General features: G+C 41.3%; 1 protein-coding gene across 1 annotated transcript in view; it reads left to right on the top strand.

Moving 5' to 3' along the window:
• The window catches only part of oprl1 (opiate receptor-like 1), a 142,278-nt gene that overhangs the window by 57,470 nt on the left and 68,803 nt on the right, over positions 1 to 16,005 (top strand). The gene's annotated exons all lie outside the window — the stretch shown is intronic.

Raw genomic sequence — 16,005 nt, 5'->3', positions numbered from 1 at the left:
TGGGAACACCACAGCTTAGTTCACAAGCCGGTCAGCCTGCGAAGTTAAGCTAAGCTAAACTAAACTAAGCGGAGTTGGAATGGGATCTCACCTCTCATCCCTGTCTTATCTCGGATAGGCACGCTGTCATTTCTTGCTACCTGTTTTCTGTTTGTGGCCGCTGAAAGTGAGATAGTACGCATTTTTGATATAAGGTGAATAACTGCAAGTACCAAATTATAAAATGTATGATTTTCTTCCTAATTTTTTTATACTTTTACTCAGTTTACATATTTTATTTGTGTCACATTATCCTCCCAACATTTTTGGCATCTTCACCCTCATGTCGTGACATCGTCTTCTCCCCTTCTTCCTCATGTTCTTCATTTAATTATTTGCTGATGTTTTGACATCCAAGATATCAATTCCCTGTACTTGCTGACTGTATCTGTAATTCCAATAACGTTTTTACTAAAAACATTTTCCCTACATATATATGTGTATATATATGTGAGACGAGCTTACCAGATGGTAATAAAAGAAAAAATTTGTGTGTTCATAAGTGTTTAGTAGTGTCAAGTGCAGTGTGCGGGATTTGGTTGGCATTACATTTTTGATTTGTATTATGTTAGCCCTTGCAGCAAGAAGGTCCTGGGTTCGATTTCAGCCTGGGGTCTTTCTACATGGAGTTTGGATGTTCTCCCCATGCATGCGTAGGTTCTTTCCGGGTACTCCGGCTTTCTCCTACAGTCCAAACATATGACTGTTAGGTTAATTTGTCTCTCTAAATTCTCCTTAGGTGTGAGTGCGTGTGTGCATGGTTGTTTGTTTGTCTTGTCTCTGTGTTGCCCTGCAGTGGACTGGCGACCTGTCCTGGGTGTACCCTGCCTCTGGAACGAAAGTCTGAATATATGGAATGAAAGTCATCAAGGGACTATGGGTAATGTGGTCCGTGGTCCTAAACAGAGAAGGGAAGGGCAGAAACTTCACGTTTTTATACTATCATGACGTTGTCGCTAAATTAAATATTTTCCAGATGTGTTAAACAAGAAAATAGACCTTAATATGTTATTTGGGTTATCTGGATAGGCCATTAAAAACTACACTTTACTCAGAAATCCCAATTAATATAGAAATCTCTTTGAGTTGAATCAAAATCTGGGTTTACAGTGTACAACTCTAATAATGGAAAGTGTTGCTCCTCTAGCCTCTTATGCCAAGTCCTTCATCAGGAACCTTGGGGTAAATTTGAACCCTGGTTTTACTTTAGATTGTCATGTTCAGTCTCTGGTTCCCTGAAGTTTCATCACTTACAAACTATTGCTAAGTGTTAATATCTCACTAACAGAACTGGAAATTGTTAGTCATGCATTTGTTTCTATTAGATTAGATAGCTGTAATTCATTATTCACCTGCCTAGACAAAGCATCACTAGACTGTCTGCTGGTTGTACAGAATGCTGCTGCCAGACTTCTGACCAAATCACAGACGTGTTTTTGTGTGCTTCTCGTCCAGCTCCATTAGCTCCATAACCACTCCAGAGAACACACTTCAACATCTTAATTCTGACCTATAGGGCTTTAATTGGTCAGGCACCGGCATACATCTCAGATCTTTCACATCTGTCTGAACCTAGGGCCGGACCCCCTTAAGGTACCTTGCCAAGGCCTGGTGTTTCTGCAATGTACGAGACTGAGCACTAGCCCCAGGTCTCGCTCTCCTCTTTAGGTTCATAATTCTGTGGACCCTGTTGAGTCCAAAAGCAACTAAAAACTCATCTTTTTACAATTGCTTTTATTTGGATCTACTGAAGTTTAATGTTTTCTTCTGAACAGCACTTTGTAATCTATGTCCTGAAAGGTGCCAAATAAATGAAGTTTTTATACTATCATGACGTTGTCGCTAAATTAAATATTTTCCAGATGTGTTAAACAAGAAAATAGACCTTAATATGTTATCTGACCAGTCAATTTATCAACATTGAGCATAATTTGAAATTTAGTCTGTGTCTTTTCGAAACAGCGGAGCTCATTTCTACAGACAACTATGCATGTTTTGAACCACATTACCCATAAGTCCTCGAGGGCAGTCCGACTTTCTTTCCATATATTCAGACTTTCATTCCATATATTCATTCCATGTATTCAGACTTTCATTCCATATATTCAGACTTTCATTCCATATATTCAGATTTTTGAATATAAATATAAATAATTTCCTGAACGGCATGCCATAATATATATATATGTATATATATATATATATATATATATATATATATATATATATATTTGTTTGTTTATATTCTGCTCTTTCTTATTCCTTGAGGGTCACAGGACGACAGGTGTCTATCTCAAGGGGTTAGCGGATGAGAGTCGTGGTACTCCTGGACAGATATGGAGAGAAACGTGGCTGCAAATAATCTGCCTTTTAGAAATGAAAGGAAAGCCAGCAGGGTAGATGGTTTTAACTAAACTTGCTGATTCTCTCAGTGGTTTCTGTTGATTTCACTTTGATGTACATAAAGGACCGGGACAACATCTGTGGCGTGTTGGGGAAGTGGTCACAATTTGTTAGACTGGAGAGTTTGTTTCAACTATAGATGGCTCACTTTCCTCAGCCTTCATAGGACTGTTTACTCTAGGCTGGTGGAAATGATGTTCTGACCAGTTGTCAAACCTCAGATTAAGGAGGAGCAGCTCGACCTTTGAACAGTTGACAAAACCATTATCATTCCACAGTTGCATAGGGGTTAATTGAAGCTCTGGTCCCTAGTCCACTTGTTCTGTGGATCTAGAGAAGACATCCCTTGATGCCTTTTTTGGGAGGTCTTGTGGAAATATGGAGTACCAGGGATGTTTTCTACAAGCAACAACAAAGTTGAAGTTGTTCCCAGTGCAGGATTGCCCCTTGCCAGATACTTTTTTGTGGTACTCATGACCAAGATTTCAAAGTGTAGTTGTGAAGAGGAGGGCGCCTTGTTTGGGAACCTCCGGATCTCATTTTTGCATTTGGTAGACAATGTGGTTCTTTTGGTGTCGTAAAACCATGATCCTTAGCGTGCACTAGAGTGTGTCACAGCCAAGTGTGAAGCAGACAGAAATACAGTCAGTTCCACTAAGTCTGAGACTAGGGTTCTCAACTTCGAAATGATGCTCCTTCCAGATCCGGGTGTCTCTGCCTCAAACAGAATGATTAAAGTATATTGGAGTCTCTTTCACAAGTGACAGAGCGGGAGTTGAATGGGGGAACTGGGGCATCACAAAATGTGGTCATTGTGGAGGTAAAGAAAGAGTCAAGTAAAAAAGCAAAGCACATTATTTGTAGGTTCAGGTATATTCTGACCCTCAACTGAGGTCATTGAATATAGGTAGTGTCAGAAACAAGATCCCAGATGGAAGTGACCGAAAGGAGCTTCCTCTTCAGGGTGTGGTGATGAGCTCCGTCATTCAGGGGTAGCTCAGAGTAGAGATATTGCTCCAAGGCAGGATGCCTACTGGGTTCATGCCTTTGAAGGTTTTCTGGGCCCAGGCTACAGACCCAGAACCACCTGGAGAAATTAGAGATCTATTTGGCAGGGAAATGCCTTGAGATCTCTCAGAATTAACTGGCAGGGTATTGTCTAGGTTTCCCTATGGAAATGCAACCTCTGCAACCCAATCTCCAAAAAGTGGATAACACAAATAGAGTTTAGCAAGTAAATCAAGTTATTGGTTTATAAGAAGAAGAATTATCAGCATTCTAAGTTCACCTTGGATATTTAATTAATCGTCCTCTTTATTTACATAAATGAATGCCAAGGTTCTGATAATAATTGGGGTTGATGCTGTATCTAAGAAAAAGGCATGTGAAAGTTCTTGTTGATTTGAAATTAAATGTGTCTCGATCAGTTATTCATGTCTTGTAAATCGTTATGTTCTCTTGTGTGTCACTGACCTACTGTATGACTCAACTGTGTCTTTTTGGGATATCCACTGAAGGTGCAAATGATTGTCATATAAAATGTGAGAGAATGAACTGCATCTTTAGTTTGATGGGCCAAAGGCATCGATTTGCAATTTTTAGGAAGAGGAGAGGTAGGAGAGCTGGGATCCAGGTAAAATTAAGACTCATCTGGAAGCATGGAGTAATGGGTCAACATCGATGAGCATTCCTGATATCATAGACTTTTTCCACTGAGAGGGATTGTCCATCCACATCCCTGTTTGGAAATGCAGGGCTGCGATCATTTGAGACCCTGTTACCTCAGGAGTGTTTTCCCAGAATTCCCAGACTCTGTACCTTTTCTTCCTTCGTAATGAAATCTGTCAACTCCTTGGATATCTGTGTCTTGTCTTCTTTTTGGAGCCTCTTCTTGCATATCTTCCAAATTCGTAGTTATGGATTTGGTCAGCTGGTCTCTCAATGCAACTGATCAAATTTTCTCGAAGAGAAGACAGGGTGAAGGAGAGCCCAACTTGTCCGGACTGGACGTTTTTCTCTGGATACACAATGGACTCCTGGCAGAAGTTGAGGATTGTGTGTTTGTCGATAATGTCAGTCGAGGATGTGGAAGATATGTATATAATTGGATGTTTGATAACAGGATTTCTGCTTTTTGGAGTCAGCGGTTACCTGGCATATTGAGAAATTCGGAGAATGTCAGCAGCTATTCTGGCCATTGTGAGGCTGCCTGGCATGTGTGATGGGATCTTCAGGGCGATCAGCACTCAGACTGAGATGTTACGTGAGCTGAATCGCAGACTGGATGTGATCTTTAGGATCGCAGGCAGGTTGCGGTTCCTGGACTCAGGGGTGAAATGGGATAAATCTTGGAGAATGTTGTTCGCTCGGATCTGGTGAAAGACCAGGAATTTGGCTGTTTGGATTCGCCTTTGAGAAGCACCAGCGAGACTCTCAAGGCTGACCAAAAATTAAGAGTCAGCCTAACCCAAATAATTATTGTTTTTCCGAATCTGGCTCCCCTGCACGGCCTTGATGGCTGGCTATCTTCAACTTCTCCTGGTAGTTATGTAAACATGACGCTCTGCTCCCTCTGCCCCCTCCCTTCCCTGAGGACATCTGTGGACCTGCTCAGAACTGTGTGACCGGTTGATGAACCTTCCATCGTACCATCAAGGACAATGGCCTCTGTGACAATGCTTCATGGACTTACTTGCACACACTCACTTGCACACACACACACACATGCTCAAGATAAACATATGCACCCCTCACACCACTTTCACCGTTGATGATGACAACATGATGTTGTTTTGTAAACTTGTTGCTTCTTTGTGCTGAGTTTTTTTTTGCAATCTCAAACTGTATCCTGCTAAGGATAAAGTGTGAAATATGATTTTTTCCCTCTACTTACCTAATGTGGCCTCTTTTCTCATCTAACAAGGGCAGCGCCTGTGAGTGGGCAGCAAAGCCTCGGTGACCCGTCCCCCCCTTGTCTTGTGTCATGATGTATGTCTGGATGGGTTGTACTGGAATTCTAATTTCCCCTCGGGGATCAATAAAGTATCTTTGAATTGAATTGAATATATTCAACAGTCTCTGCATCTCTGCGTTGGATATTGGGTCAAGGAGAAGCCCTCGCTGTGGTGTTTTTTACCCGTTTCTCGTGTCGTTAAAACAGCATAATCTCAAACAATGAGAATTGATCGATCTTGGATAAAGTTGTAGAAACAAATTTGTTTTACTGCGCTGTAGTACCACAAACCTGGCCCAAACAATGCTTTCTTAAAGGACTGTGGGGCTTTTTGGCTTCCACCCTGTACCTGTCCAGACTGGTTGTTTCTGCTTATTTTATTATTGATATCAATGACGACTCATTGATATGTCATCAATGATGATATTTTAGCCAGAAATGTAATCAATCTTATGAACTCTTTTAATTTTACCCATGTATCTGGCTCCACTCACTGTGGATGTTTTTACTTTGGGCTTTGAACATTCATTTTATCTGCTCTGAGGACATTTTGGTGTCTGATCATCACTGTCAGTCAGTCAGTCAGTCATTTTCTACTGCTTATTCCATAGTGGGTCATGGGAGAGCTGGTGCCTATCTCCAGCAGTCTATGGGCGAGAGGTGGGGCACACCCTGGACAGGTTGCCAGTCCATCGCAGGGCAACACACAATCAACCATGCACACACTCATTCATACAGCTAAGGGAAATTTAGAGTGATTAATTAACCTAACAGGCATGTCTTTGGACTGTGGGAGGAAGCCGGAGTACCCGGTGAGAACCCACGCATGCACGGGGAGAACATACAAAGTCCATGCAGAAAGACCCTTGGACGGGAATTAAACCCAGGACCTTCTTGCTGCAAGGCAACAGTGCTACCAATTGCACCACCAGCCTGATCATCACTGTTTTATTTTGAATTTATCTCTGGATTTTACTTAGCCTTTTGCCTGCAGCTCGGTCAACTCTCGCTTTGTAAACTCCTCTACTGTTGACAATTCATGTGTTGCTTGTACTTCTTTGTGATCTCCTTTTATTGATGTAAATATCTTAACCAATGATTTTAATAACTATTACCTTTATATTTTAAACAGCATTTGTCCTTTTAAAAAGAGATGAGTATCTTTTTTTAAAATCCTCACCATGGATTAATTACACTATCCGTTTTTGAAAGTGCTCGTGCCGAACAGCTTAAGAAGCAGTCTATAAGATCTATAAGGTCTGTCTATTTCGCCAACCTACCTACTAAAGGCGGAGGTAATCCTAAGGTGCTATTTAACATTATTAGTAACCTTTTTAACCCTGCTTCTCCAATTTTTCCCATCCCATTTGACATAGACTGTAAACATTTTGTTCTTCATTGGAAAAGTCACTTATTTCAGAGATTTTTCAAGATCACTCTGTTTCCATCCCCAGCTCTAGTACTGTTGTTTTAATATTTTAGAGCATTGTATACTTTTTTCTCTGCCTGAATTAACCAAGCTAGTTGGTTCTATGAATGTGTCTTCTCTCCTTTTAGAAATTTCGCCAGCATCCCTGTTTTTCAGTCCATCGGCCCCTGTATACCTACTATAGTTTATGCCTCACTAGGGTTCTGTTTATTATTCCTGGCTTACAAGCTCCCTCTTCAGCCTGTTTTCAGCACTTTTAAAGCTATCTCATATCACTGCTACACTGAGAATTTTGAGTTATAAATTTTATTTAGTTCTAATGAGGTAACAAAACTGCAGGTGTTACATAAATGCTTAGGCTGCATAAAAAGTAGGACAGCTACACATTTTCTAACAACTAAATGAAGATAAAACTGAAATTCTTCTTTGTGCTTTAGAGGAGCATACACTGTAAATCTAGATAAGTAAAATCTACTTAAAAAAAAATCCAGGTAACTCATTGCCATATAATTTTTAAGTAATGAAGCATTAGTTGAATTAGTGAAGTGGACTTTGTCCAATGTTCTTGAGACCCCAATGGAATGGAATAGAACATTTGAGTAGAATATACTAATAGCCAAGTTAAACTAACTGAAGATACTTAGAATAAACAATTAAATTAAATTGTTTATTTGAACTGACCTATCTTAACTTTTTTAGTTCCTGAAATTCAAAATATGTCTTTCCTTGCCCAAGGTAAACAGGCAAAACATGATAATATTGAGTTGTTTGAGCTCAAACATATAATTAAAATAAGGTAGGCCATTAAAAACTACACTTTACTCAGAAATCCCAATTAATATAGAAATCTCTTTGAGTTGAATCAAAATCTGGGTTTACAGTGTACAACTCTAATAATGGAAAGTGTTGCTCCTCTAGCCTCTTATGCCAAGTCCTTCATCAGGAACCTTGGGGTAAATTTGAACCCTGGTTTTACTTTAGATTGTCATGTTCAGTCTCTGGTTCGCTGAAGTTTCATCACTTACAAACTATTGCTAAGTGTTAATATCTCACTAACAGAACTGGAAATTGTTAGTCATGCATTTGTTTCTATTAGATTAGATAGCTGTAATTCATTATTCACCTGCCTAGACAAAGCATCACTAGACTGTCTGCTGGTTGTACAGAATGCTGTACAGACGTGTTTTTGTGTGCTCCTCGTCCAGCTCCATTAGCTCCATAACCACTCCAGAGAACACACTTCAACATCTTAATTCTGACCTATAGGGCTTTAATTGGTCAGGCACCGGCATACATCTCAGATCTTTCACATCTGTCTGAACCTAGGGCCGGACCCCCTTAAGGTACCTTGGCCAAGGCCTGGTGTTTCTGCAATGTACGAGACTGAGCACTAGCCCCAGGTCTCGCTCTCCTCTTTAGGTTCATAATTCTGTGGACCCTGTTGAGTCCAAAAGCAACTAAAAACTCATCTTTTTACAATTGCTTTTATTTGGATCTACTGAAGTTTAATGTTTTCTTCTGAACAGCACTTTGTAATCTATGTCCTGAAAGGTGCCAAATAAATGAAGTTTTACTCCTTTAGTTTTTAACTCAGCTCAGACTTGTTTACTTTCTTTACCTGCAGCTCTGCAGTGACAAAGACGGACAGAAAGTCATTATTGTAGCTTTGTATCACCTCAGCCTTGTAGTTCTGGTAAAGAACATCTTAACAGCTGTCATCTAACAGTTAACATGGACCCTTGATTTATAATAGTACTTCTAATTATTCTTAATTCTTTTAATTTGATGGAGCAACAGATATGGCACAATCTAATATCTACTTTTGTAGCACTCCTTAATTTACAGCAAATGTAGATAAACCTATCAAACACATTCATCTTGCAGAATATATTGCTTCTTTTTTGTTTTATGTCCTTCGAGATGTTGTTCACCAATGCAGACAACAAATTTCAACAACCAAACTGCAGAGCACAAAAGTATTGATTAGACCTTTCCTACTTTAAATTGTGTGCATCCAAATGCATCCCTAATAAAGAAAATGCCATTGTGTGGAGTCATAAATAAGCGGAAGTACCCATTAGAACATGGTGAGCTCTGGTCTTGCCTTATACTAAATCACGGTTGCTGACAGAAAGCTACCACCATCAATATAAATAATTTTTTATTTAATTCTCAAAGACAGTTTGTCGGTTTAAATTAGATTTTTTTTTCTTTTCAAGTGAGAAGCAGAAAGGTAAGTGTAAGCAGATGATGTAATCATATTGGCAGTTTAAAGATTATTAAAACTGTTGTTAATGCTCGCTGCCTGCAATATTTTCTGAGAGAAGGTCAACAAGATCTGATTTTGGGTTACTTTAGTTTTTATTTCAGTAGCTCTATGACCTCAGCACAGTTTATCCTAGTTTATGCAATGCTTCCCTTGAAATAGTTTTGGCTTTTTTCTGTCAAGAACCAATTTAAAGCCAATGAGGCTAAATGGGATTTTTTACACTGTAAAAGACATTTAGCACATCCAGCACAAGTTTCACTTACAAACAGACCATTGTTTCCTGTAATTGAGGAAACAAATAGAGCTTATCAGTTTACTGGTCTGAATCATTCTGTGTGTGTTCAAATGACGCCTGGGAGCAAAGACATCAGCACAGACAGATAAAGAAAAGGTTTAACAAGTGCAGTGCCTTCAGCAACAAGTATAAGCCTGAGAAGCAGGAAGGCAATGTCACAGCTATGATTATTTCAAAGGTAACAACTCTTGCATTAATTCACACTGTCATGTTTACAGTTTGGGCAGTAACAGATGGTTGATTTTAAGTGGTAAAGCAATAGTTCTCAGGACTAATTTAAAACAGATGCTGAATCAATTCGTTTTTAAATATGAAAGCATAAAAAGAAAATCAATTACATGTATTCAAGATAATTGAAAGAGTATTTCTTCAAAATACAAACAAACATTATTATCCCATGCTGTATTTGTTAAAAACCTGTGTTAGATCTAAGTAGTGTTGGGCAATGTGAACAGAAAAATTATATCATTTCTGAACTGAATGATTTCTATAATTGTCACTATAAAGGTGTCAAATAAACATTCAGTTTCAGAGATCGTATCTGTTTCAATACAAACTATGTATCAAAGAAAACTTAAATTCAAACCTCTGTGCTCAATTCTAGTTTTAAAACATCTCTACAAATTTATTTTGAATTATTTCACCCTGAAAAATGAAGGGTCCAAATGTGCATTTGAAACTTTTTAAGGTTTAAGTTAAAACGAGTCATGCCCATGGTCTGTATGGTTGTTTTTTTTTTTGTTTTTTTTGTCAGATTTAAGCTTTAAAAAAAATCCTAAACTTTCTGTAACCCTTGAAGTGTTAGAGTATTAGAGAACACTAATGTACAATGCTTTTGCAAAAAACAATATGACAATGCAAACCAAGTCTAATGAGATCTGTGGAAATGTAAAGACTCAACTAATATTGTCCAGCTAAAATTTTGAGCCACATAGCAAAACAAAGAAATACAAAGAGAAAACACCTTTATATTGCTGTATCCAGGCATGATATTTTCAGCTTTTATTTCATCCTTGCCTAATATGAAACTGTCAGTGAAAGCAGAACTAGTCCTCCATATCTGTGAGCTGGAATGAAGGACCGTTCCTGACTTAACCAGTGTCCTTGGTGAATTATGCTGATTACATCAAAGACTATGTGCAGCTGTGGCTTCCTCTGAACAGAACTCTGAGAGAGATGCACTTGGGGGAAACCGACTTTGATTTGAAACACTGATTATACAGATAATCTGGGTTTGAAGCAGATTGGGTTTGTAGCTTCAAGAGGCTGTAAAATGAAGATTGAGTTGCAACATTTTTTGTTTGTTTTTAATGAAACTTCATTGTATATCAAAGGTGTATGAAGTGTAGACAACCACCCAAATCCAGTACTACATGGGGTATCCACTAATGAGGCTGGGGAGTACATTGCTTCTCCAGTTAGTGCATGTCTCTGGGTCCTGTACCAATGGGTCATAGCCATAAAATGTCCAGAGGAAATCATCCAAAGGACATTCTAATCAAATGCCAGAACAGAGTACTTTGGATCACTGAGCAACAGCCCATTCTCTGGTTCAAGACTGGCTTGATACAAGGAGTGAGATATTTATAGCCCATGCGTAGTGGTTCTTGATTAACTGACTCCAGTCCTGTCCTTGTGAATTTCCCCCAAATTCTTGGTTTTACTTAATATTCCTCTCAAGGCTGTTGGTATCCCTGTTGCTGGTGCACCTTTTCCTACTGCACTTTTTTCTTCCACTAAACTTTCTATTAATAGTCTTGGATGCAGTGCTCTATGAACACCCAGCTGCTTTAGCAATGACCCTTTGTGGCTTACCCTTGTGGATGGTGCCCATGACTGTCTTCTGGACATCTCTCCAATCAGCAGTCTTCCCCCACGATTGTGTTTTATTCAGGATGAGATTTCAGTCAAAGGTAGATTGCATCAGGAGTGAAAAGGAAGCTATTACAATGTTTTTTTTGCATCTGTAAAATTGTTTCAGTTGTTTTTCTGTTGCAAGAAAAATTATTTTATGAGACAAAATGAGTCCCCCAACTGTCTATAACCCGTCTTTTTCAAATCATCTTTTAGCAACGGGGGAAATTACTTTCAACCAATCCATCTAAAGAATGAACACACAAAAGGAAAACAAATGCCACCAACTGACAGTTTATTGCCTTTCATCATGTAAAAGGCATGTGTGCGAGCATGTCTATAGCAGGGTAGACAGTACGGGGTAAAGGAAGTGCAGTCTGGTATTTCTCTTTGCTCAGTTACCAGGATCATTTGGATTTTATTTCCTTCATAATCCAGCTTTGTATTTTTATATTTTTTAAAGTTGTCAGGCTGAAATGGATATAATGCAGATAAATGGCTGAAGATAATTGCTCCCTGAAGTTTTATCTCATTTGTTTATTTTGCTAGGGGTTTCTTAAGAATAAATACACAAAAAAGGGTTTAAAACCAGAATCAGAAGGCAAATAAAAGACACATATGCAATTAAACTAAAACATGTAGTCCTCTCCTATAGAGTGTCACCTGCTGTTGAAGTGGGTATGAATGTGTGCTGTAGCAGTAATTAATGTAGCAGGGTTTAAGATCCTCTGACTGAATTCAGTTCTATTCATTTTTATTTATATTGCGCCAATTCACAGCACATGTTGTCTCAAGGCACTTCACAAAGGGTTTGGAGTGGTGCAGGGTTGTTGGGAGGTTAGAATAAACTACTGAGTGTTAGAGTTTGGCCATTTTAGAATGGGCTATGTGTAGGGGTACTAAGTAAAATAATAAACTAATAACGTTTGTTATACTAAAAACGACAAGGATTGGGGGAACCTCTCTCTGTCAGACTGATTATAACCATTGGAAAAGATAAGGGGTCACACAGGTAGCCGAAATGGAGGGTGTGTTTTCACCTCAACAATAACTGAGCCGGTTTAGGCTCCCCCTTACTCCATCCAACAGGAAGGGAGGAAGACAGGCAGAACATCATTAAGCTTAATTAATTCCTTAAAGCACAGGGATTTCAACAACAATCATCTGATCTGCACCATGTTCAAAAGTTATCTAAATCCAGTCAAGTGTACAAAAAGACACATTTTGCTGTCATCATTTATTCAACAAAGTGAAAGCAGAAATGAAAAAGCTAACAAATTAGCAACTCACGGGGGCTAAATACAAAAAAATTCCCCAATTTCAGATGTTTATTTTTAATTTTTTTCTTTAGAAAGGAAAACATGTCCCCTTTTCCTTCAGCTTTATTTACGCTGTTTTGCGGTACCATCAGTTTATGATTGTAAAGTCAGAAATTTAAAAATTTTGAATATTTCTTTAAAATCCTATTTATGTTTTTGAGAAATACCCAAGTATTGCACGGACAATTGTTCCAATGGAAATCTTGTTGGAGCTCACTGTAAATCCACAGTTATACAGATTAATGCTGCTTTCTTTGCTCAGAAAAACCAAAATGTATAATCTTCAATTAATGCAGCATGGATAAAATCACTGGGTTTGTGACATATTTGGCATTGAATATACATAATACACTCTGTTTATGGTTTTGATTCTACTGCAGAGGACAAATTCAATAAGTTTAGTGAGTTAGTGCTTAATTATAACTTCTGATTAAGTATGAGTAAGTATTTCATGCTGTCAGTGTTAGTGTGCAGGTTTGTGTGATTCACTTGTACTAATCATTGCCACTCCAGTCTCATTATGCCTGAATTGTGTTGTGATTGACTTAATGAAGAGGGTTATAGGTTCTGCATAGTGACAGTGTGTGAGTAAGAGTCCTGCTCCTGAACTGTGTGTGTGTGATTGGGATCAGAGAGAGGGAACTGAGTTCACCTTTACTCGCAATGGGCAAGGATACTATAAGATAACCTTTTGGTAAGTGAAAGCAGAGAAGGAAAAACAATTTAATCAGTAAATCAGAGCAGCACAGATGGTTTTGAATTATTTCCTCTTCTGTTTTATTGGTTTCTCTATGAAAAAATTATTTTGAAATGATAGAATGTTGAAGTCCAATAATTGGACTTCTGTGCTAGTCACAGATGGTCCATAATGAACACCATGTTCAAACATAAGGGTGTCCATCAGTGCACTTGGCGCCAGGACACCCTAGGTAGGAGGTCAATGATCGACTTTGTTGTCGTATCATCAGACCTTCGGCCGCATGTTTTGGACACTCGGGTGAAGAGAAGGGCTGAGCTGTCCACTGATCACCACCTGGTGGTGAGTTGGATCCGGTGGGGGAGGAGAAAGCCGGACAGACTTGGCAGGCCCAAGCGTATAGTGGGGGTCTGCTAGGAACGTCTGGATGAGCCCTCGGCCAGGGATATTCAACTCCCACCTCCGGGAGAACTTTGACCAGATTCCGGGGGATGTTGGAGACATAGAGTCCGAGTGGACCATGTTCTCCGCATCTATTGTCGATGCTGCTGCCCGTAGCTGCGGCCGTAAGGTCTGCGGTGCCTTTAGCGGCAGCAATCCCAGAACCCGGTGGTGGATACCCGCAGTAAGGGACGCTGTCAAGCTGAACAAGGCGTCCTATCAGCTGTGGTTGGCTTGTGGGACTCCTGAGGCAGCTGACGGGTACCGTGAGGCGAAGCGTGCTGTGGCCCGGGCTGTGGCAGAGGCAAAAACTCGGGCCTGGGAGGAGTTCTTTGAGGCCATGGAGAAGGACTACCGGTTGGCCTCGAAGCGATTCTGGCAAACCGTCCGGCGCCTCAGGAGGGGGAAGCAGTGCTTTGCCAACACTGTTTACAGTGGGGGTGAGAGGCTGCTGACCTCGACTGAGGAAATTATCGGGCGGTGGAAGGAGTACTTCGAGGATCTCCTCAATTCTGCCATCACGCATTCCCTGGTGGAAACAGAGGCGGGGGACTTGGGGTTGGATTCCAGGGTGAAGTCATCGAGGTGGTTAAAAAGCTCCGCAGTGGCAGGGCTTCGGGGGTGGGTGAGATCCGCCCTGAGTACCTAAAATCTCTGGATGTTGTGGGGCTGTCATGGTTGACACAACTCTTCAACATTGCGTGGCGGTCAGGGACAGTGCCTCTGGACTGGCAGACTGGGATGGTGGTCCGGAAGGTGTGTTCCAACTACAGGGGGATCACAATCCACAGCCTCCCTGGTAAGGACTACGCCATGGTATTGGAGAGGAGAGTCCGGCCAATAGTCGAACCTCGGCTTCAAGGGGAGCAGTGTGGTTTTCGTCCCGGCCGTGGAACACTGGACCAGCTCTATACCCTCTACAGGGTACTCGAGGGTTCATGGGAGTTTGCCCAACCGGTCCACATGTGTTTTGTGGACCTGGAGAAAGCATTCGACTGTGTCCCTCGTGATGCCCTGTGGGGGTTGCTCCAGGAATATGGAATCGGGGGCCCTCTATTAGGGGCCATCCGGTCCCTGTCCAAGCGGAGCAGGAGTTTGGTTCGCATTGCCGGCAGAAGGTCAGACCTTTTCCCAGTGCATGTTGGACTCCGGCAGGGCTGCCCTTTGTCAGCGGTCCTGTTCATAACTTTTATGAACAGGATTTCTAGATGCAGCCAAGGGCCGGAGGGGGTATGGTTTGGGGACCAGTGGATTTCGTCTCTTCTTTTTTCAGATGACATGATCCTGCTGGCCCCCTCTAGCCAAGACCTACAGCATGCACTGGGGTGGTTCGCAGCCAAGTGTGAAGCGGCTGGGATGAAGATCAGCTCCTCCAAGTCTGAGGCCATGGTACTCGACTGGAAAAGGGTGGCTTGTCCTCTTCAGGTTGGAGGGGAATTCCTGCCTCAAGTAAAGGAGTTCAATTATCTTGGGGTCTTGTTCACGAGTGAGGGAAGAATGGAGCGGGAGATCGACAGACGGATCAGTGTGGCTGCCGCAGTAATGGGGACGCTTTGGTGGTATGTTGTGGTGAAGAGAGAGCTGAGCCAAAAAGCAAAGCTCTCAATTTACCGGTCGGTCTACGTTCCTACCCTCACCTATGGCCATAAACTTTGGGTCATGACCGGAAGAACGAGATCCCGGATACAAGCGGCTGAAATGAGCTTCCTCCGTAGGGTGGCCGGGCAAGATCCCGGATACAAGCGGCTGAAATGAGCTTCCTCCGTAGGGTGGCCGGGCACTCCCTTAGAGATAGGGTGAGGAGCTCGGCCATCCGGGAGGGGCTCGGAGTAGAGCTGCTGCTCCTCCACATCGAGAGGAGCCAGTTGAGGTGACTCGGGCATCTATACCGGATGCCTCCTGGATGCCTTCCTCGGGAGGTGTTCCAGGCACGTCCCACCGGGAGGAGGCCCAGGGGACGACCCAGGACACGCTGGAGGGACTATGTCTCTCGGCTGGCCTGGGAACGCCTTGGGCTCCCCCCGGAGGAGCTGGAGGAGGTGTCTGCGGAGAGGGATGTCTGGTTGTCTCTGCTGAGTCTGCTGCCCCCGTGACCCTGTCCCGGATAAGCGGAAGACGACGAGTACGAGTAGAATGTTGAAAGAGAAGTTCTAGTGAAGGTAAAAAAGTAGTAAAAACTGGTTTTATCCACCTAAACGTTTTCAATACTTACTTTATCTAGCAACAATATAAAAATTAGAAAAGTCAAAAGTATTCATAAAAAGACAATGCAACCTTAAACGTATAGAAAGCAGACATACATGCAC

This window comes from Girardinichthys multiradiatus, chromosome 1 (genome assembly GCF_021462225.1).
Source record: "Girardinichthys multiradiatus isolate DD_20200921_A chromosome 1, DD_fGirMul_XY1, whole genome shotgun sequence".
NCBI lineage: Eukaryota > Metazoa > Chordata > Actinopteri > Cyprinodontiformes > Goodeidae > Girardinichthys > Girardinichthys multiradiatus.
This window is presented reverse-complemented; position numbering and strand designations above follow the sequence as displayed.